This window comes from Siphateles boraxobius, unplaced genomic scaffold (genome assembly GCF_051911475.1).
Source record: "Siphateles boraxobius isolate OS27281-9 unplaced genomic scaffold, OSU_SipBor_1 317, whole genome shotgun sequence".
Taxonomy (NCBI): domain Eukaryota; kingdom Metazoa; phylum Chordata; class Actinopteri; order Cypriniformes; family Leuciscidae; genus Siphateles; species Siphateles boraxobius.
In genome coordinates, this window is record NW_027508939.1 from 254,472 (window position 1) to 270,213 (window position 15,742).

General features: G+C 40.9%; 41 non-coding genes across 41 annotated transcripts; all 41 read left to right on the top strand.

The window, feature by feature from the left end:
- The first annotated feature begins 156 nt into the window (after nt 1–156).
- Nucleotides 157–275, top strand: LOC143699869 (5S ribosomal RNA). The gene has a single exon (XR_013188777.1). It is a non-coding gene; the product is annotated as a 5S ribosomal RNA (ribosomal RNA).
- Nucleotides 276–638: 363 nt separating this feature from the next.
- Nucleotides 639–757, top strand: LOC143699870 (5S ribosomal RNA). The gene has a single exon (XR_013188778.1). It is a non-coding gene; the product is annotated as a 5S ribosomal RNA (ribosomal RNA).
- A 363-nt stretch (nt 758–1,120) lies between these two features.
- LOC143700073 (5S ribosomal RNA) lies at nt 1,121–1,239 on the top strand. Its single transcript, XR_013188975.1, has one exon. It is a non-coding gene; the product is annotated as a 5S ribosomal RNA (ribosomal RNA).
- A 162-nt stretch (nt 1,240–1,401) lies between these two features.
- LOC143699871 (5S ribosomal RNA) lies at nt 1,402–1,520 on the top strand. Its single transcript, XR_013188779.1, has one exon. It is a non-coding gene; the product is annotated as a 5S ribosomal RNA (ribosomal RNA).
- Nucleotides 1,521–1,683: 163 nt separating this feature from the next.
- On the top strand, nt 1,684–1,802 carry LOC143700040 (5S ribosomal RNA). The gene has a single exon (XR_013188943.1). It is a non-coding gene; the product is annotated as a 5S ribosomal RNA (ribosomal RNA).
- A 162-nt stretch (nt 1,803–1,964) lies between these two features.
- On the top strand, nt 1,965–2,083 carry LOC143699872 (5S ribosomal RNA). Its single transcript, XR_013188780.1, has one exon. It is a non-coding gene; the product is annotated as a 5S ribosomal RNA (ribosomal RNA).
- A 162-nt stretch (nt 2,084–2,245) lies between these two features.
- Nucleotides 2,246–2,364, top strand: LOC143699873 (5S ribosomal RNA). Its single transcript, XR_013188781.1, has one exon. It is a non-coding gene; the product is annotated as a 5S ribosomal RNA (ribosomal RNA).
- A 371-nt stretch (nt 2,365–2,735) lies between these two features.
- On the top strand, nt 2,736–2,854 carry LOC143699875 (5S ribosomal RNA). The gene has a single exon (XR_013188783.1). It is a non-coding gene; the product is annotated as a 5S ribosomal RNA (ribosomal RNA).
- A 371-nt stretch (nt 2,855–3,225) lies between these two features.
- LOC143699876 (5S ribosomal RNA) lies at nt 3,226–3,344 on the top strand. Its single transcript, XR_013188784.1, has one exon. It is a non-coding gene; the product is annotated as a 5S ribosomal RNA (ribosomal RNA).
- A 363-nt stretch (nt 3,345–3,707) lies between these two features.
- Nucleotides 3,708–3,826, top strand: LOC143699877 (5S ribosomal RNA). The gene has a single exon (XR_013188785.1). It is a non-coding gene; the product is annotated as a 5S ribosomal RNA (ribosomal RNA).
- Nucleotides 3,827–3,988: 162 nt separating this feature from the next.
- On the top strand, nt 3,989–4,107 carry LOC143699878 (5S ribosomal RNA). Its single transcript, XR_013188786.1, has one exon. It is a non-coding gene; the product is annotated as a 5S ribosomal RNA (ribosomal RNA).
- Nucleotides 4,108–4,470: 363 nt separating this feature from the next.
- Nucleotides 4,471–4,589, top strand: LOC143699879 (5S ribosomal RNA). Its single transcript, XR_013188787.1, has one exon. It is a non-coding gene; the product is annotated as a 5S ribosomal RNA (ribosomal RNA).
- Nucleotides 4,590–4,952: 363 nt separating this feature from the next.
- Nucleotides 4,953–5,071, top strand: LOC143700074 (5S ribosomal RNA). Its single transcript, XR_013188976.1, has one exon. It is a non-coding gene; the product is annotated as a 5S ribosomal RNA (ribosomal RNA).
- A 162-nt stretch (nt 5,072–5,233) lies between these two features.
- LOC143699881 (5S ribosomal RNA) lies at nt 5,234–5,352 on the top strand. The gene has a single exon (XR_013188788.1). It is a non-coding gene; the product is annotated as a 5S ribosomal RNA (ribosomal RNA).
- A 163-nt stretch (nt 5,353–5,515) lies between these two features.
- LOC143700041 (5S ribosomal RNA) lies at nt 5,516–5,634 on the top strand. Its single transcript, XR_013188944.1, has one exon. It is a non-coding gene; the product is annotated as a 5S ribosomal RNA (ribosomal RNA).
- A 162-nt stretch (nt 5,635–5,796) lies between these two features.
- Nucleotides 5,797–5,915, top strand: LOC143699882 (5S ribosomal RNA). The gene has a single exon (XR_013188789.1). It is a non-coding gene; the product is annotated as a 5S ribosomal RNA (ribosomal RNA).
- A 162-nt stretch (nt 5,916–6,077) lies between these two features.
- On the top strand, nt 6,078–6,196 carry LOC143699883 (5S ribosomal RNA). Its single transcript, XR_013188790.1, has one exon. It is a non-coding gene; the product is annotated as a 5S ribosomal RNA (ribosomal RNA).
- Nucleotides 6,197–6,568: 372 nt separating this feature from the next.
- On the top strand, nt 6,569–6,687 carry LOC143699884 (5S ribosomal RNA). The gene has a single exon (XR_013188791.1). It is a non-coding gene; the product is annotated as a 5S ribosomal RNA (ribosomal RNA).
- Nucleotides 6,688–7,059: 372 nt separating this feature from the next.
- Nucleotides 7,060–7,178, top strand: LOC143699885 (5S ribosomal RNA). Its single transcript, XR_013188792.1, has one exon. It is a non-coding gene; the product is annotated as a 5S ribosomal RNA (ribosomal RNA).
- Nucleotides 7,179–7,550: 372 nt separating this feature from the next.
- Nucleotides 7,551–7,669, top strand: LOC143699887 (5S ribosomal RNA). Its single transcript, XR_013188794.1, has one exon. It is a non-coding gene; the product is annotated as a 5S ribosomal RNA (ribosomal RNA).
- Nucleotides 7,670–7,831: 162 nt separating this feature from the next.
- LOC143699888 (5S ribosomal RNA) lies at nt 7,832–7,950 on the top strand. Its single transcript, XR_013188795.1, has one exon. It is a non-coding gene; the product is annotated as a 5S ribosomal RNA (ribosomal RNA).
- A 162-nt stretch (nt 7,951–8,112) lies between these two features.
- Nucleotides 8,113–8,231, top strand: LOC143699889 (5S ribosomal RNA). Its single transcript, XR_013188796.1, has one exon. It is a non-coding gene; the product is annotated as a 5S ribosomal RNA (ribosomal RNA).
- Nucleotides 8,232–8,603: 372 nt separating this feature from the next.
- On the top strand, nt 8,604–8,722 carry LOC143699890 (5S ribosomal RNA). Its single transcript, XR_013188797.1, has one exon. It is a non-coding gene; the product is annotated as a 5S ribosomal RNA (ribosomal RNA).
- Nucleotides 8,723–9,095: 373 nt separating this feature from the next.
- On the top strand, nt 9,096–9,214 carry LOC143699891 (5S ribosomal RNA). The gene has a single exon (XR_013188798.1). It is a non-coding gene; the product is annotated as a 5S ribosomal RNA (ribosomal RNA).
- A 363-nt stretch (nt 9,215–9,577) lies between these two features.
- On the top strand, nt 9,578–9,696 carry LOC143700075 (5S ribosomal RNA). The gene has a single exon (XR_013188977.1). It is a non-coding gene; the product is annotated as a 5S ribosomal RNA (ribosomal RNA).
- Nucleotides 9,697–9,858: 162 nt separating this feature from the next.
- On the top strand, nt 9,859–9,977 carry LOC143699892 (5S ribosomal RNA). The gene has a single exon (XR_013188799.1). It is a non-coding gene; the product is annotated as a 5S ribosomal RNA (ribosomal RNA).
- A 163-nt stretch (nt 9,978–10,140) lies between these two features.
- LOC143700113 (5S ribosomal RNA) lies at nt 10,141–10,258 on the top strand. The gene has a single exon (XR_013189014.1). It is a non-coding gene; the product is annotated as a 5S ribosomal RNA (ribosomal RNA).
- Nucleotides 10,259–10,420: 162 nt separating this feature from the next.
- Nucleotides 10,421–10,539, top strand: LOC143699893 (5S ribosomal RNA). Its single transcript, XR_013188800.1, has one exon. It is a non-coding gene; the product is annotated as a 5S ribosomal RNA (ribosomal RNA).
- A 162-nt stretch (nt 10,540–10,701) lies between these two features.
- Nucleotides 10,702–10,820, top strand: LOC143699894 (5S ribosomal RNA). Its single transcript, XR_013188801.1, has one exon. It is a non-coding gene; the product is annotated as a 5S ribosomal RNA (ribosomal RNA).
- Nucleotides 10,821–11,192: 372 nt separating this feature from the next.
- On the top strand, nt 11,193–11,311 carry LOC143699895 (5S ribosomal RNA). Its single transcript, XR_013188802.1, has one exon. It is a non-coding gene; the product is annotated as a 5S ribosomal RNA (ribosomal RNA).
- Nucleotides 11,312–11,682: 371 nt separating this feature from the next.
- On the top strand, nt 11,683–11,801 carry LOC143699897 (5S ribosomal RNA). The gene has a single exon (XR_013188803.1). It is a non-coding gene; the product is annotated as a 5S ribosomal RNA (ribosomal RNA).
- Nucleotides 11,802–11,963: 162 nt separating this feature from the next.
- On the top strand, nt 11,964–12,082 carry LOC143699899 (5S ribosomal RNA). Its single transcript, XR_013188805.1, has one exon. It is a non-coding gene; the product is annotated as a 5S ribosomal RNA (ribosomal RNA).
- Nucleotides 12,083–12,244: 162 nt separating this feature from the next.
- Nucleotides 12,245–12,363, top strand: LOC143699900 (5S ribosomal RNA). The gene has a single exon (XR_013188806.1). It is a non-coding gene; the product is annotated as a 5S ribosomal RNA (ribosomal RNA).
- Nucleotides 12,364–12,735: 372 nt separating this feature from the next.
- Nucleotides 12,736–12,854, top strand: LOC143699901 (5S ribosomal RNA). The gene has a single exon (XR_013188807.1). It is a non-coding gene; the product is annotated as a 5S ribosomal RNA (ribosomal RNA).
- A 373-nt stretch (nt 12,855–13,227) lies between these two features.
- LOC143699902 (5S ribosomal RNA) lies at nt 13,228–13,346 on the top strand. The gene has a single exon (XR_013188808.1). It is a non-coding gene; the product is annotated as a 5S ribosomal RNA (ribosomal RNA).
- Nucleotides 13,347–13,709: 363 nt separating this feature from the next.
- LOC143699903 (5S ribosomal RNA) lies at nt 13,710–13,828 on the top strand. The gene has a single exon (XR_013188809.1). It is a non-coding gene; the product is annotated as a 5S ribosomal RNA (ribosomal RNA).
- Nucleotides 13,829–14,200: 372 nt separating this feature from the next.
- Nucleotides 14,201–14,319, top strand: LOC143699904 (5S ribosomal RNA). The gene has a single exon (XR_013188810.1). It is a non-coding gene; the product is annotated as a 5S ribosomal RNA (ribosomal RNA).
- Nucleotides 14,320–14,481: 162 nt separating this feature from the next.
- Nucleotides 14,482–14,600, top strand: LOC143699905 (5S ribosomal RNA). Its single transcript, XR_013188811.1, has one exon. It is a non-coding gene; the product is annotated as a 5S ribosomal RNA (ribosomal RNA).
- Nucleotides 14,601–14,763: 163 nt separating this feature from the next.
- On the top strand, nt 14,764–14,882 carry LOC143700042 (5S ribosomal RNA). Its single transcript, XR_013188945.1, has one exon. It is a non-coding gene; the product is annotated as a 5S ribosomal RNA (ribosomal RNA).
- Nucleotides 14,883–15,045: 163 nt separating this feature from the next.
- LOC143699906 (5S ribosomal RNA) lies at nt 15,046–15,164 on the top strand. Its single transcript, XR_013188812.1, has one exon. It is a non-coding gene; the product is annotated as a 5S ribosomal RNA (ribosomal RNA).
- A 162-nt stretch (nt 15,165–15,326) lies between these two features.
- On the top strand, nt 15,327–15,445 carry LOC143699907 (5S ribosomal RNA). Its single transcript, XR_013188813.1, has one exon. It is a non-coding gene; the product is annotated as a 5S ribosomal RNA (ribosomal RNA).
- Nucleotides 15,446–15,742: the final 297 nt, after the last annotated feature.

The following is a 15,742-nucleotide window of genomic DNA, read 5'->3' on the forward strand; positions in this document are numbered from 1 at the left end:
AAAAAAAAAAAGAGTGCCTGAGCTTCAAAAAGCCTTAAAAAGTCTCTGAGATTCTTCAGAAAGCATGAAAGAGTTTGAGTTTTTTCAAAAGTTGTTCTTAGTTTTCTTCACTAATGGTCTAACCTTTTAAATAGCCCAATTTTGGCAGCAGTATTCGCTTACGGCCATACCACCTTGGGCACGCCCGATCTCGTCTGATCTCGGAAGCTAAGCAGGGTCGGGCCTGGTTAGTACTTGGATGGGAGACCGCCTGGGAATACCAGGTGCTGTAAGCTTTTAAAAAAAAAAAAAAGAGTGCCTGAGCTTCAAAAAGCCTTAAAAAGTCTCTGAGATTCTTCAGAAAGCATGAAAGAGTTTGAGTTTTTTCAAAAGTTCTTCTTAGTCTTCTTCACTAATGGTCTAAGCTTTTAAATAAGGCCTGGTTAGTACTTGGATGGGAGGCCGCATGGGAATACTAGGTGTTGTAAGCTTTTTTAAGAAAAAAAAAAAAGAGTCCCTGAGCTTCTTCAAAAAGCCTTAAAAAGTCTCTGAGATTCTTCAGAAAGCATGAAAGAGCTTGAGTTTTTTCAAAAGTTGTTCTTAGTTTTCTTCACTAATGGTCTAACCTTTTAAATAGCCCAATTTTGGCAGCAGTTTTAGCTTACGGCCATACCACCTTGGGCACGCCCGATCTCGTCTGATCTCGGAAGCTAAGCAGGGTCGGGCCTGGTTAGTACTTGGATGGGAGACCGCCTGGGAATACCAGGTGCTGTAAGCTTTTAAAAAAAAAAAAAAGAGTGCCTGAGCTTCAAAAAGCCTTAAAAAGTCTCTGAGATTCTTCAGAAAGCATGAAAGAGTTTGAGTTTTTTCAAAAGTTCTTCTTAGTCTTCTTCACTAATGGTCTAAGCTTTTAAATAAGGCCTGGTTAGTACTTGGATGGGAGGCCGCATGGGAATACTAGGTGTTGTAAGCTTTTTTAAGAAAAAAAAAAAAGAGTCCCTGAGCTTCTTCAAAAAGCCTTAAAAAGTCTCTGAGATTCTTCAGAAAGCACGAAAGAGCTTGAGTTTTTTCAAAAGTTGTTCTTAGTTTTCTTCACTAATGGTCTAACCTTTTAAATAGCCCAATTTTGGCAGCAGTTTTAGCTTACGGCCATACCACCTTGGGCACGCCCGATCTCGTCTGATCTCGGAAGCTAAGCAGGGTCGGGCCTGCTTAGTACTTGGATGGGAGACCGCCTGGGAATACCAGGTGCTGTAAGCTTTTAAAAAAAAAAAAAAGAGTGCCTGAGCTTCAAAAAGCCTTAAAAAGTCTCTGAGATTCTTCAGAAAGCATGAAAGAGTTTGAGTTTTTTCAAAAGTTGTTCTTAGTTTTCTTCACTAATGGTCTAACCTTTTAAATAGCCCAATTTTGGCAGCAGTATTCGCTTACGGCCATACCACCTTGGGCACGCCCGATCTCGTCTGATCTCGGAAGCTAAGCAGGGTCGGGCCTGGTTAGTACTTGGATGGGAGACCGCCTGGGAATACCAGGTGCTGTAAGCTTTTAAAAAAAAAAAAAAAGAGTGCCTGAGCTTCAAAAAGCCTTAAAAAGTCTCTGAGATTCTTCAGAAAGCATGAAAGAGTTTGAGTTTTTTCAAAAGTTGTTCTTAGTTTTCTTCACTAATGGTCTAACCTTTTAAATAGCCCAATTTTGGCAGCAGTATTCGCTTACGGCCATACCACCTTGGGCACGCCCGATCTCGTCTGATCTCGGAAGCTAAGCAGGGTCGGGCCTGGTTAGTACTTGGATGGGAGCCCGCCTGGGAATACCAGGTGCTGTAAGCTTTTAAAAAAAAAAAAAAGAGTGCCTGAGCTTCAAAAAGCCTTAAAAAGTCTCTGAGATTCTTCAGAAAGCATGAAAGAGTTTGAGTTTTTTCAAAAGTTGTTCTTAGTTTTCTTCACTAATGGTCTAACCTTTTAAATAGCCCAATTTTGGCAGCAGTATTCGCTTACGGCCATACCACCTTGGGCACGCCCGATCTCGTCTGATCTCGGAAGCTAAGCAGGGTCGGGCCTGGTTAGTACTTGGATGGGAGACCGCCTGGGAATACCAGGTGCTGTAAGCTTTTAAAAAAAAAAAAAAGAGTGCCTGAGCTTCAAAAAGCCTTAAAAAGTCTCTGAGATTCTTCAGAAAGCATGAAAGAGTTTGAGTTTTTTCAAAAGTTGTTCTTAGTTTTCTTCACTAATGGTCTAACCTTTTAAATAGCCCAATTTTGGCAGCAGTATTCGCTTACGGCCATACCACCTTGGGCACGCCCGATCTCGTCTGATCTCGGAAGCTAAGCAGGGTCGGGCCTGGTTAGTACTTGGATGGGAGACCGCCTGGGAATACCAGGTGCTGTAAGCTTTTAAAAAAAAAAAAAAAAAAAAAAGAGTGCCTGAGCTTCAAAAAGCCTTAAAAAGTCTCTGAGATTCTTCAGAAAGCATGAAAGAGTTTGAGTTTTTTCAAAAGTTCTTCTTAGTCTTCTTCACTAATGGTCTAAGCTTTTAAATAAGGCCTGGTTAGTACTTGGATGGGAGGCCGCATGGGAATACTAGGTGTTGTAAGCTTTTTTAAGAAAAAAAAAAAAGAGTCCCTGAGCTTCTTCAAAAAGCCTTAAAAAGTCTCTGAGATTCTTCAGAAAGCATGAAAGAGCTTGAGTTTTTTCAAAAGTTGTTCTTAGTTTTCTTCACTAATGGTCTAACCTTTTAAATAGCCCAATTTTGGCAGCAGTATTCGCTTACGGCCATACCACCTTGGGCACGCCCGATCTCGTCTGATCTCGGAAGCTAAGCAGGGTCGGGCCTGGTTAGTACTTGGATGGGAGACCGCCTGGGAATACCAGGTGCTGTAAGCTTTTAAAAAAAAAAAAAAAAAAAAAAGAGTGCCTGAGCTTCAAAAAGCCTTAAAAAGTCTCTGAGATTCTTCAGAAAGCATGAAAGAGTTTGAGTTTTTTCAAAAGTTCTTCTTAGTCTTCTTCACTAATGGTCTAAGCTTTTAAATAAGGCCTGGTTAGTACTTGGATGGGAGGCCGCATGGGAATACTAGGTGTTGTAAGCTTTTTTAAGAAAAAAAAAAAAGAGTCCCTGAGCTTCTTCAAAAAGCCTTAAAAAGTCTCTGAGATTCTTCAGAAAGCATGAAAGAGCTTGAGTTTTTTCAAAAGTTGTTCTTAGTTTTCTTCACTAATGGTCTAACCTTTTAAATAGCCCAATTTTGGCAGCAGTTTTAGCTTACGGCCATACCACCTTGGGCACGCCCGATCTCGTCTGATCTCGGAAGCTAAGCAGGGTCGGGCCTGGTTAGTACTTGGATGGGAGACCGCCTGGGAATACCAGGTGCTGTAAGCTTTTAAAAAAAAAAAAAAGAGTGCCTGAGCTTCAAAAAGCCTTAAAAAGTCTCTGAGATTCTTCAGAAAGCATGAAAGAGTTTGAGTTTTTTCAAAAGTTCTTCTTAGTCTTCTTCACTAATGGTCTAAGCTTTTAAATAAGGCCTGGTTAGTACTTGGATGGGAGGCCGCATGGGAATACTAGGTGTTGTAAGCTTTTTTAAGAAAAAAAAAAAAGAGTCCCTGAGCTTCTTCAAAAAGCCTTAAAAAGTCTCTGAGATTCTTCAGAAAGCATGAAAGAGCTTGAGTTTTTTCAAAAGTTGTTCTTAGTTTTCTTCACTAATGGTCTAACCTTTTAAATAGCCCAATTTTGGCAGCAGTTTTAGCTTACGGCCATACCACCTTGGGCACGCCCGATCTCGTCTGATCTCGGAAGCTAAGCAGGGTCGGGCCTGGTTAGTACTTGGATGGGAGACCGCCTGGGAATACCAGGTGCTGTAAGCTTTTAAAAAAAAAAAAAAGAGTGCCTGAGCTTCAAAAAGCCTTAAAAAGTCTCTGAGATTCTTCAGAAAGCATGAAAGAGTTTGAGTTTTTTCAAAAGTTGTTCTTAGTTTTCTTCACTAATGGTCTAACCTTTTAAATAGCCCAATTTTGGCAGCAGTATTCGCTTACGGCCATACCACCTTGGGCACGCCCGATCTCGTCTGATCTCGGAAGCTAAGCAGGGTCGGGCCTGGTTAGTACTTGGATGGGAGACCGCCTGGGAATACCAGGTGCTGTAAGCTTTTAAAAAAAAAAAAAAGAGTGCCTGAGCTTCAAAAAGCCTTAAAAAGTCTCTGAGATTCTTCAGAAAGCATGAAAGAGTTTGAGTTTTTTCAAAAGTTCTTCTTAGTCTTCTTCACTAATGGTCTAAGCTTTTAAATAAGGCCTGGTTAGTACTTGGATGGGAGGCCGCATGGGAATACTAGGTGTTGTAAGCTTTTTTAAGAAAAAAAAAAAAGAGTCCCTGAGCTTCTTCAAAAAGCCTTAAAAAGTCTCTGAGATTCTTCAGAAAGCATGAAAGAGCTTGAGTTTTTTCAAAAGTTGTTCTTAGTTTTCTTCACTAATGGTCTAACCTTTTAAATAGCCCAATTTTGGCAGCAGTTTTAGCTTACGGCCATACCACCTTGGGCACGCCCGATCTCGTCTGATCTCGGAAGCTAAGCAGGGTCGGGCCTGGTTAGTACTTGGATGGGAGACCGCCTGGGAATACCAGGTGCTGTAAGCTTTTAAAAAAAAAAAAAAGAGTGCCTGAGCTTCAAAAAGCCTTAAAAAGTCTCTGAGATTCTTCAGAAAGCATGAAAGAGTTTGAGTTTTTTCAAAAGTTCTTCTTAGTCTTCTTCACTAATGGTCTAAGCTTTTAAATAAGGCCTGGTTAGTACTTGGATGGGAGGCCGCATGGGAATACTAGGTGTTGTAAGCTTTTTTAAGAAAAAAAAAAAAGAGTCCCTGAGCTTCTTCAAAAAGCCTTAAAAAGTCTCTGAGATTCTTCAGAAAGCACGAAAGAGCTTGAGTTTTTTCAAAAGTTGTTCTTAGTTTTCTTCACTAATGGTCTAACCTTTTAAATAGCCCAATTTTGGCAGCAGTTTTAGCTTACGGCCATACCACCTTGGGCACGCCCGATCTCGTCTGATCTCGGAAGCTAAGCAGGGTCGGGCCTGCTTAGTACTTGGATGGGAGACCGCCTGGGAATACCAGGTGCTGTAAGCTTTTAAAAAAAAAAAAAAGAGTGCCTGAGCTTCAAAAAGCCTTAAAAAGTCTCTGAGATTCTTCAGAAAGCATGAAAGAGTTTGAGTTTTTTCAAAAGTTGTTCTTAGTTTTCTTCACTAATGGTCTAACCTTTTAAATAGCCCAATTTTGGCAGCAGTATTCGCTTACGGCCATACCACCTTGGGCACGCCCGATCTCGTCTGATCTCGGAAGCTAAGCAGGGTCGGGCCTGGTTAGTACTTGGATGGGAGACCGCCTGGGAATACCAGGTGCTGTAAGCTTTTAAAAAAAAAAAAAAAGAGTGCCTGAGCTTCAAAAAGCCTTAAAAAGTCTCTGAGATTCTTCAGAAAGCATGAAAGAGTTTGAGTTTTTTCAAAAGTTGTTCTTAGTTTTCTTCACTAATGGTCTAACCTTTTAAATAGCCCAATTTTGGCAGCAGTATTCGCTTACGGCCATACCACCTTGGGCACGCCCGATCTCGTCTGATCTCGGAAGCTAAGCAGGGTCGGGCCTGGTTAGTACTTGGATGGGAGCCCGCCTGGGAATACCAGGTGCTGTAAGCTTTTAAAAAAAAAAAAAAGAGTGCCTGAGCTTCAAAAAGCCTTAAAAAGTCTCTGAGATTCTTCAGAAAGCATGAAAGAGTTTGAGTTTTTTCAAAAGTTGTTCTTAGTTTTCTTCACTAATGGTCTAACCTTTTAAATAGCCCAATTTTGGCAGCAGTATTCGCTTACGGCCATACCACCTTGGGCACGCCCGATCTCGTCTGATCTCGGAAGCTAAGCAGGGTCGGGCCTGGTTAGTACTTGGATGGGAGACCGCCTGGGAATACCAGGTGCTGTAAGCTTTTAAAAAAAAAAAAAAGAGTGCCTGAGCTTCAAAAAGCCTTAAAAAGTCTCTGAGATTCTTCAGAAAGCATGAAAGAGTTTGAGTTTTTTCAAAAGTTGTTCTTAGTTTTCTTCACTAATGGTCTAACCTTTTAAATAGCCCAATTTTGGCAGCAGTATTCGCTTACGGCCATACCACCTTGGGCACGCCCGATCTCGTCTGATCTCGGAAGCTAAGCAGGGTCGGGCCTGGTTAGTACTTGGATGGGAGACCGCCTGGGAATACCAGGTGCTGTAAGCTTTTAAAAAAAAAAAAAAAAAAAAAAAGAGTGCCTGAGCTTCAAAAAGCCTTAAAAAGTCTCTGAGATTCTTCAGAAAGCATGAAAGAGTTTGAGTTTTTTCAAAAGTTCTTCTTAGTCTTCTTCACTAATGGTCTAAGCTTTTAAATAAGGCCTGGTTAGTACTTGGATGGGAGGCCGCATGGGAATACTAGGTGTTGTAAGCTTTTTTAAGAAAAAAAAAAAAGAGTCCCTGAGCTTCTTCAAAAAGCCTTAAAAAGTCTCTGAGATTCTTCAGAAAGCATGAAAGAGCTTGAGTTTTTTCAAAAGTTGTTCTTAGTTTTCTTCACTAATGGTCTAACCTTTTAAATAGCCCAATTTTGGCAGCAGTATTCGCTTACGGCCATACCACCTTGGGCACGCCCGATCTCGTCTGATCTCGGAAGCTAAGCAGGGTCGGGCCTGGTTAGTACTTGGATGGGAGACCGCCTGGGAATACCAGGTGCTGTAAGCTTTTAAAAAAAAAAAAAAAAAAAAAAAGAGTGCCTGAGCTTCAAAAAGCCTTAAAAAGTCTCTGAGATTCTTCAGAAAGCATGAAAGAGTTTGAGTTTTTTCAAAAGTTCTTCTTAGTCTTCTTCACTAATGGTCTAAGCTTTTAAATAAGGCCTGGTTAGTACTTGGATGGGAGGCCGCATGGGAATACTAGGTGTTGTAAGCTTTTTTAAGAAAAAAAAAAAAGAGTCCCTGAGCTTCTTCAAAAAGCCTTAAAAAGTCTCTGAGATTCTTCAGAAAGCATGAAAGAGCTTGAGTTTTTTCAAAAGTTGTTCTTAGTTTTCTTCACTAATGGTCTAACCTTTTAAATAGCCCAATTTTGGCAGCAGTTTTAGCTTACGGCCATACCACCTTGGGCACGCCCGATCTCGTCTGATCTCGGAAGCTAAGCAGGGTCGGGCCTGGTTAGTACTTGGATGGGAGACCGCCTGGGAATACCAGGTGCTGTAAGCTTTTAAAAAAAAAAAAAAAAAAAAAAAGAGTGCCTGAGCTTCAAAAAGCCTTAAAAAGTCTCTGAGATTCTTCAGAAAGCATGAAAGAGTTTGAGTTTTTTCAAAAGTTCTTCTTAGTCTTCTTCACTAATGGTCTAAGCTTTTAAATAAGGCCTGGTTAGTACTTGGATGGGAGGCCGCATGGGAATACTAGGTGTTGTAAGCTTTTTTAAGAAAAAAAAAAAAGAGTCCCTGAGCTTCTTCAAAAAGCCTTAAAAAGTCTCTGAGATTCTTCAGAAAGCATGAAAGAGCTTGAGTTTTTTCAAAAGTTGTTCTTAGTTTTCTTCACTAATGGTCTAACCTTTTAAATAGCCCAATTTTGGCAGCAGTTTTAGCTTACGGCCATACCACCTTGGGCACGCCCGATCTCGTCTGATCTCGGAAGCTAAGCAGGGTCGGGCCTGGTTAGTACTTGGATGGGAGACCGCCTGGGAATACCAGGTGCTGTAAGCTTTTAAAAAAAAAAAAAAGAGTGCCTGAGCTTCAAAAAGCCTTAAAAAGTCTCTGAGATTCTTCAGAAAGCATGAAAGAGTTTGAGTTTTTTCAAAAGTTGTTCTTAGTTTTCTTCACTAATGGTCTAACCTTTTAAATAGCCCAATTTTGGCAGCAGTATTCGCTTACGGCCATACCACCTTGGGCACGCCCGATCTCGTCTGATCTCGGAAGCTAAGCAGGGTCGGGCCTGGTTAGTACTTGGATGGGAGACCGCCTGGGAATACCAGGTGCTGTAAGCTTTTAAAAAAAAAAAAAAGAGTGCCTGAGCTTCAAAAAGCCTTAAAAAGTCTCTGAGATTCTTCAGAAAGCATGAAAGAGTTTGAGTTTTTTCAAAAGTTGTTCTTAGTTTTCTTCACTAATGGTCTAACCTTTTAAATAGCCCAATTTTGGCAGCAGTATTCGCTTACGGCCATACCACCTTGGGCACGCCCGATCTCGTCTGATCTCGGAAGCTAAGCAGGGTCGGGCCTGGTTAGTACTTGGATGGGAGACCGCCTGGGAATACCAGGTGCTGTAAGCTTTTAAAAAAAAAAAAAAAAAAAAAAAGAGTGCCTGAGCTTCAAAAAGCCTTAAAAAGTCTCTGAGATTCTTCAGAAAGCATGAAAGAGTTTGAGTTTTTTCAAAAGTTCTTCTTAGTCTTCTTCACTAATGGTCTAAGCTTTTAAATAAGGCCTGGTTAGTACTTGGATGGGAGGCCGCATGGGAATACTAGGTGTTGTAAGCTTTTTTAAGAAAAAAAAAAAAGAGTCCCTGAGCTTCTTCAAAAAGCCTTAAAAAGTCTCTGAGATTCTTCAGAAAGCATGAAAGAGCTTGAGTTTTTTCAAAAGTTGTTCTTAGTTTTCTTCACTAATGGTCTAACCTTTTAAATAGCCCAATTTTGGCAGCAGTTTTAGCTTACGGCCATACCACCTTGGGCACGCCCGATCTCGTCTGATCTCGGAAGCTAAGCAGGGTCGGGCCTGGTTAGTACTTGGATGGGAGACCGCCTGGGAATACCAGGTGCTGTAAGCTTTTAAAAAAAAAAAAAAAAAAAAAAAAGAGTGCCTGAGCTTCAAAAAGCCTTAAAAAGTCTCTGAGATTCTTCAGAAAGCATGAAAGAGTTTGAGTTTTTTCAAAAGTTCTTCTTAGTCTTCTTCACTAATGGTCTAAGCTTTTAAATAAGGCCTGGTTAGTACTTGGATGGGAGGCCGCATGGGAATACTAGGTGTTGTAAGCTTTTTTAAGAAAAAAAAAAAAGAGTCCCTGAGCTTCTTCAAAAAGCCTTAAAAAGTCTCTGAGATTCTTCAGAAAGCATGAAAGAGCTTGAGTTTTTTCAAAAGTTGTTCTTAGTTTTCTTCACTAATGGTCTAACCTTTTAAATAGCCCAATTTTGGCAGCAGTTTTAGCTTACGGCCATACCACCTTGGGCACGCCCGATCTCGTCTGATCTCGGAAGCTAAGCAGGGTCGGGCCTGGTTAGTACTTGGATGGGAGACCGCCTGGGAATACCAGGTGCTGTAAGCTTTTAAAAAAAAAAAAAAGAGTGCCTGAGCTTCAAAAAGCCTTAAAAAGTCTCTGAGATTCTTCAGAAAGCATGAAAGAGTTTGAGTTTTTTCAAAAGTTCTTCTTAGTCTTCTTCACTAATGGTCTAAGCTTTTAAATAAGGCCTGGTTAGTACTTGGATGGGAGGCCGCATGGGAATACTAGGTGTTGTAAGCTTTTTTAAGAAAAAAAAAAAAGAGTCCCTGAGCTTCTTCAAAAAGCCTTAAAAAGTCTCTGAGATTCTTCAGAAAGCATGAAAGAGCTTGAGTTTTTTCAAAAGTTGTTCTTAGTTTTCTTCACTAATGGTCTAACCTTTTAAATAGCCCAATTTTGGCAGCAGTTTTAGCTTACGGCCATACCACCTTGGGCACGCCCGATCTCGTCTGATCTCGGAAGCTAAGCAGGGTCGGGCCTGCTTAGTACTTGGATGGGAGACCGCCTGGGAATACCAGGTGCTGTAAGCTTTTAAAAAAAAAAAAAAGAGTGCCTGAGCTTCAAAAAGCCTTAAAAAGTCTCTGAGATTCTTCAGAAAGCATGAAAGAGTTTGAGTTTTTTCAAAAGTTGTTCTTAGTTTTCTTCACTAATGGTCTAACCTTTTAAATAGCCCAATTTTGGCAGCAGTATTCGCTTACGGCCATACCACCTTGGGCACGCCCGATCTCGTCTGATCTCGGAAGCTAAGCAGGGTCGGGCCTGGTTAGTACTTGGATGGGAGACCGCCTGGGAATACCAGGTGCTGTAAGCTTTTAAAAAAAAAAAAAAAGAGTGCCTGAGCTTCAAAAAGCCTTAAAAAGTCTCTGAGATTCTTCAGAAAGCATGAAAGAGTTTGAGTTTTTTCAAAAGTTGTTCTTAGTTTTCTTCACTAATGGTCTAACCTTTTAAATAGCCCAATTTTGGCAGCAGTATTCGCTTACGGCCATACCACCTTGGGCACGCCCGATCTCGTCTGATCTCGGAAGCTAAGCAGGTCGGGCCTGGTTAGTACTTGGATGGGAGCCCGCCTGGGAATACCAGGTGCTGTAAGCTTTTAAAAAAAAAAAAAAGAGTGCCTGAGCTTCAAAAAGCCTTAAAAAGTCTCTGAGATTCTTCAGAAAGCATGAAAGAGTTTGAGTTTTTTCAAAAGTTGTTCTTAGTTTTCTTCACTAATGGTCTAACCTTTTAAATAGCCCAATTTTGGCAGCAGTATTCGCTTACGGCCATACCACCTTGGGCACGCCCGATCTCGTCTGATCTCGGAAGCTAAGCAGGGTCGGGCCTGGTTAGTACTTGGATGGGAGACCGCCTGGGAATACCAGGTGCTGTAAGCTTTAAAAAAAAAAAAAAAGAGTGCCTGAGCTTCAAAAAGCCTTAAAAAGTCTCTGAGATTCTTCAGAAAGCATGAAAGAGTTTGAGTTTTTTCAAAAGTTGTTCTTAGTTTTCTTCACTAATGGTCTAACCTTTTAAATAGCCCAATTTTGGCAGCAGTATTCGCTTACGGCCATACCACCTTGGGCACGCCCGATCTCGTCTGATCTCGGAAGCTAAGCAGGGTCGGGCCTGGTTAGTACTTGGATGGGAGACCGCCTGGGAATACCAGGTGCTGTAAGCTTTTAAAAAAAAAAAAAAAAAAAAAAAGAGTGCCTGAGCTTCAAAAAGCCTTAAAAAGTCTCTGAGATTCTTCAGAAAGCATGAAAGAGTTTGAGTTTTTTCAAAAGTTCTTCTTAGTCTTCTTCACTAATGGTCTAAGCTTTTAAATAAGGCCTGGTTAGTACTTGGATGGGAGGCCGCATGGGAATACTAGGTGTTGTAAGCTTTTTTAAGAAAAAAAAAAAAGAGTCCCTGAGCTTCTTCAAAAAGCCTTAAAAAGTCTCTGAGATTCTTCAGAAAGCATGAAAGAGCTTGAGTTTTTTCAAAAGTTGTTCTTAGTTTTCTTCACTAATGGTCTAACCTTTTAAATAGCCCAATTTTGGCAGCAGTATTCGCTTACGGCCATACCACCTTGGGCACGCCCGATCTCGTCTGATCTCGGAAGCTAAGCAGGGTCGGGCCTGGTTAGTACTTGGATGGGAGACCGCCTGGGAATACCAGGTGCTGTAAGCTTTTAAAAAAAAAAAAAAAAAAAAAAGAGTGCCTGAGCTTCAAAAAGCCTTAAAAAGTCTCTGAGATTCTTCAGAAAGCATGAAAGAGTTTGAGTTTTTTCAAAAGTTCTTCTTAGTCTTCTTCACTAATGGTCTAAGCTTTTAAATAAGGCCTGGTTAGTACTTGGATGGGAGGCCGCATGGGAATACTAGGTGTTGTAAGCTTTTTTAAGAAAAAAAAAAAAGAGTCCCTGAGCTTCTTCAAAAAGCCTTAAAAAGTCTCTGAGATTCTTCAGAAAGCATGAAAGAGCTTGAGTTTTTTCAAAAGTTGTTCTTAGTTTTCTTCACTAATGGTCTAACCTTTTAAATAGCCCAATTTTGGCAGCAGTTTTAGCTTACGGCCATACCACCTTGGGCACGCCCGATCTCGTCTGATCTCGGAAGCTAAGCAGGGTCGGGCCTGGTTAGTACTTGGATGGGAGACCGCCTGGGAATACCAGGTGCTGTAAGCTTTTAAAAAAAAAAAAAAGAGTGCCTGAGCTTCAAAAAGCCTTAAAAAGTCTCTGAGATTCTTCAGAAAGCATGAAAGAGTTTGAGTTTTTTCAAAAGTTGTTCTTAGTTTTCTTCACTAATGGTCTAACCTTTTAAATAGCCCAATTTTGGCAGCAGTATTCGCTTACGGCCATACCACCTTGGGCACGCCCGATCTCGTCTGATCTCGGAAGCTAAGCAGGGTCGGGCCTGGTTAGTACTTGGATGGGAGACCGCCTGGGAATACCAGGTGCTGTAAGCTTTTAAAAAAAAAAAAAAGAGTGCCTGAGCTTCAAAAAGCCTTAAAAAGTCTCTGAGATTCTTCAGAAAGCATGAAAGAGTTTGAGTTTTTTCAAAAGTTGTTCTTAGTTTTCTTCACTAATGGTCTAACCTTTTAAATAGCCCAATTTTGGCAGCAGTATTCGCTTACGGCCATACCACCTTGGGCACGCCCGATCTCGTCTGATCTCGGAAGCTAAGCAGGGTCGGGCCTGGTTAGTACTTGGATGGGAGACCGCCTGGGAATACCAGGTGCTGTAAGCTTTTAAAAAAAAAAAAAAAAAAAAAAGAGTGCCTGAGCTTCAAAAAGCCTTAAAAAGTCTCTGAGATTCTTCAGAAAGCATGAAAGAGTTTGAGTTTTTTCAAAAGTTCTTCTTAGTCTTCTTCACTAATGGTCTAAGCTTTTAAATAAGGCCTGGTTAGTACTTGGATGGGAGGCCGCATGGGAATACTAGGTGTTGTAAGCTTTTTTAAGAAAAAAAAAAAAGAGTCCCTGAGCTTCTTCAAAAAGCCTTAAAAAGTCTCTGAGATTCTTCAGAAAGCATGAAAGAGCTTGAGTTTTTTCAAAAGTTGTTCTTAGTTTTCTTCACTAATGGTCTAACCTTTTAAATAGGCCCAATTTTGGCAGCAGTTTTAGCTTACGGCCATACCACCTTGGGCACGCCCGATCTCGTCTGATCTCGGAAGCTAAGCAGGGTCGGGCCTGGTTAGTACTTGGATGGGAGACCGCCTGGGAATACCAGGTGCTGTAAGCTTTTAAAAAAAAAAAAAAAAAAAAAAAAGAGTGCCTGAGCTTCAAAAAGCCTTAAAAAGTCTCTGAGATTCTTCAGAAAGCATGAAAGAGTTTGAGTTTTTTCAAAAGTTCTTCTTAGTCTTCTTCACTAATGGTCTAAGCTTTTAAATAAGGCCTGGTTAGTACTTGGATGGGAGGCCGCATGGGAATACTAGGTGTTGTAAGCTTTTTTAAGAAAAAAAAAAAAGAGTCCCTGAGCTTCTTCAAAAAGCCTTAAAAAGTCTCTGAGATTCTTCAGAAAGCATGAAAGAGCTTGAGTTTTTTCAAAAGTTGTTCTTAGTTTTCTTCACTAATGGTCTAACCTTTTAAATAGCCCAATTTTGGCAGCAGTTTTAGCTTACGGCCATACCACCTTGGGCACGCCCGATCTCGTCTGATCTCGGAAGCTAAGCAGGGTCGGGCCTGGTTAGTACTTGGATGGGAGACCGCCTGGGAATACCAGGTGCTGTAAGCTTTTAAAAAAAAAAAAAAGAGTGCCTGAGCTTCAAAAAGCCTTAAAAAGTCTCTGAGATTCTTCAGAAAGCATGAAAGAGTTTGAGTTTTTTCAAAAGTTCTTCTTAGTCTTCTTCACTAATGGTCTAAGCTTTTAAATAAGGCCTGGTTAGTACTTGGATGGGAGGCCGCATGGGAATACTAGGTGTTGTAAGCTTTTTTAAGAAAAAAAAAAAAGAGTCCCTGAGCTTCTTCAAAAAGCCTTAAAAAGTCTCTGAGATTCTTCAGAAAGCATGAAAGAGCTTGAGTTTTTTCAAAAGTTGTTCTTAGTTTTCTTCACTAATGGTCTAACCTTTTAAATAGCCCAATTTTGGCAGCAGTTTTAGCTTACGGCCATACCACCTTGGGCACGCCCGATCTCGTCTGATCTCGGAAGCTAAGCAGGGTCGGGCCTGGTTAGTACTTGGATGGGAGACCGCCTGGGAATACCAGGTGCTGTAAGCTTTTAAAAAAAAAAAAAAAAAAAAAAAGAGTGCCTGAGCTTCAAAAAGCCTTAAAAAGTCTCTGAGATTCTTCAGAAAGCATGAAAGAGTTTGAGTTTTTTCAAAAGTTCTTCTTAGTCTTCTTCACTAATGGTCTAAGCTTTTAAATAAGGCCTGGTTAGTACTTGGATGGGAGGCCGCATGGGAATACTAGGTGTTGTAAGCTTTTTTAAGAAAAAAAAAAAAGAGTCCCTGAGCTTCTTCAAAAAGCCTTAAAAAGTCTCTGAGATTCTTCAGAAAGCATGAAAGAGCTTGAGTTTTTTCAAAAGTTGTTCTTAGTTTTCTTCACTAATGGTCTAACCTTTTAAATAGCCCAATTTTGGCAGCAGTTTTAGCTTACGGCCATACCACCTTGGGCACGCCCGATCTCGTCTGATCTCGGAAGCTAAGCAGGGTCGGGCCTGGTTAGTACTTGGATGGGAGACCGCCTGGGAATACCAGGTGCTGTAAGCTTTTAAAAAAAAAAAAAAGAGTGCCTGAGCTTCAAAAAGCCTTAAAAAGTCTCTGAGATTCTTCAGAAAGCATGAAAGAGTTTGAGTTTTTTCAAAAGTTGTTCTTAGTTTTCTTCACTAATGGTCTAACCTTTTAAATAGCCCAATTTTGGCAGCAGTATTCGCTTACGGCCATACCACCTTGGGCACGCCCGATCTCGTCTGATCTCGGAAGCTAAGCAGGGTCGGGCCTGGTTAGTACTTGGATGGGAGACCGCCTGGGAATACCAGGTGCTGTAAGCTTTTAAAAAAAAAAAAAAAGAGTGCCTGAGCTTCAAAAAGCCTTAAAAAGTCTCTGAGATTCTTCAGAAAGCATGAAAGAGTTTGAGTTTTTTCAAAAGTTGTTCTTAGTTTTCTTCACTAATGGTCTAACCTTTTAAATAGCCCAATTTTGGCAGCAGTATTCGCTTACGGCCATACCACCTTGGGCACGCCCGATCTCGTCTGATCTCGGAAGCTAAGCAGGGTCGGGCCTGGTTAGTACTTGGATGGGAGCCCGCCTGGGAATACCAGGTGCTGTAAGCTTTTAAAAAAAAAAAAAAAGAGTGCCTGAGCTTCAAAAAGCCTTAAAAAGTCTCTGAGATTCTTCAGAAAGCATGAAAGAGTTTGAGTTTTTTCAAAAGTTGTTCTTAGTTTTCTTCACTAATGGTCTAACCTTTTAAATAGCCCAATTTTGGCAGCAGTATTCGCTTACGGCCATACCACCTTGGGCACGCCCGATCTCGTCTGATCTCGGAAGCTAAGCAGGGTCGGGCCTGGTTAGTACTTGGATGGGAGACCGCCTGGGAATACCAGGTGCTGTAAGCTTTTAAAAAAAAAAAAAAGAGTGCCTGAGCTTCAAAAAGCCTTAAAAAGTCTCTGAGATTCTTCAGAAAGCATGAAAGAGTTTGAGTTTTTTCAAAAGTTGTTCTTAGTTTTCTTCACTAATGGTCTAACCTTTTAAATAGCCCAATTTTGGCAGCAGTATTCGCTTACGGCCATACCACCTTGGGCACGCCCGATCTCGTCTGATCTCGGAAGCTAAGCAGGGTCGGGCCTGGTTAGTACTTGGATGGGAGACCGCCTGGGAATACCAGGTGCTGTAAGCTTTTAAAAAAAAAAAAAAAAAAAAAAAGAGTGCCTGAGCTTCAAAAAGCCTTAAAAAGTCTCTGAGATTCTTCAGAAAGCATGAAAGAGTTTGAGTTTTTTCAAAAGTTCTTCTTAGTCTTCTTCACTAATGGTCTAAGCTTTTAAATAAGGCCTGGTTAGTACTTGGATGGGAGGCCGCATGGGAATACTAGGTGTTGTAAGCTTTTTTAAGAAAAAAAAAAAAGAGTCCCTGAGCTTCTTCAAAAAGCCTTAAAAAGTCTCTGAGATTCTTCAGAAAGCATGAAAGAGCTTGAGTT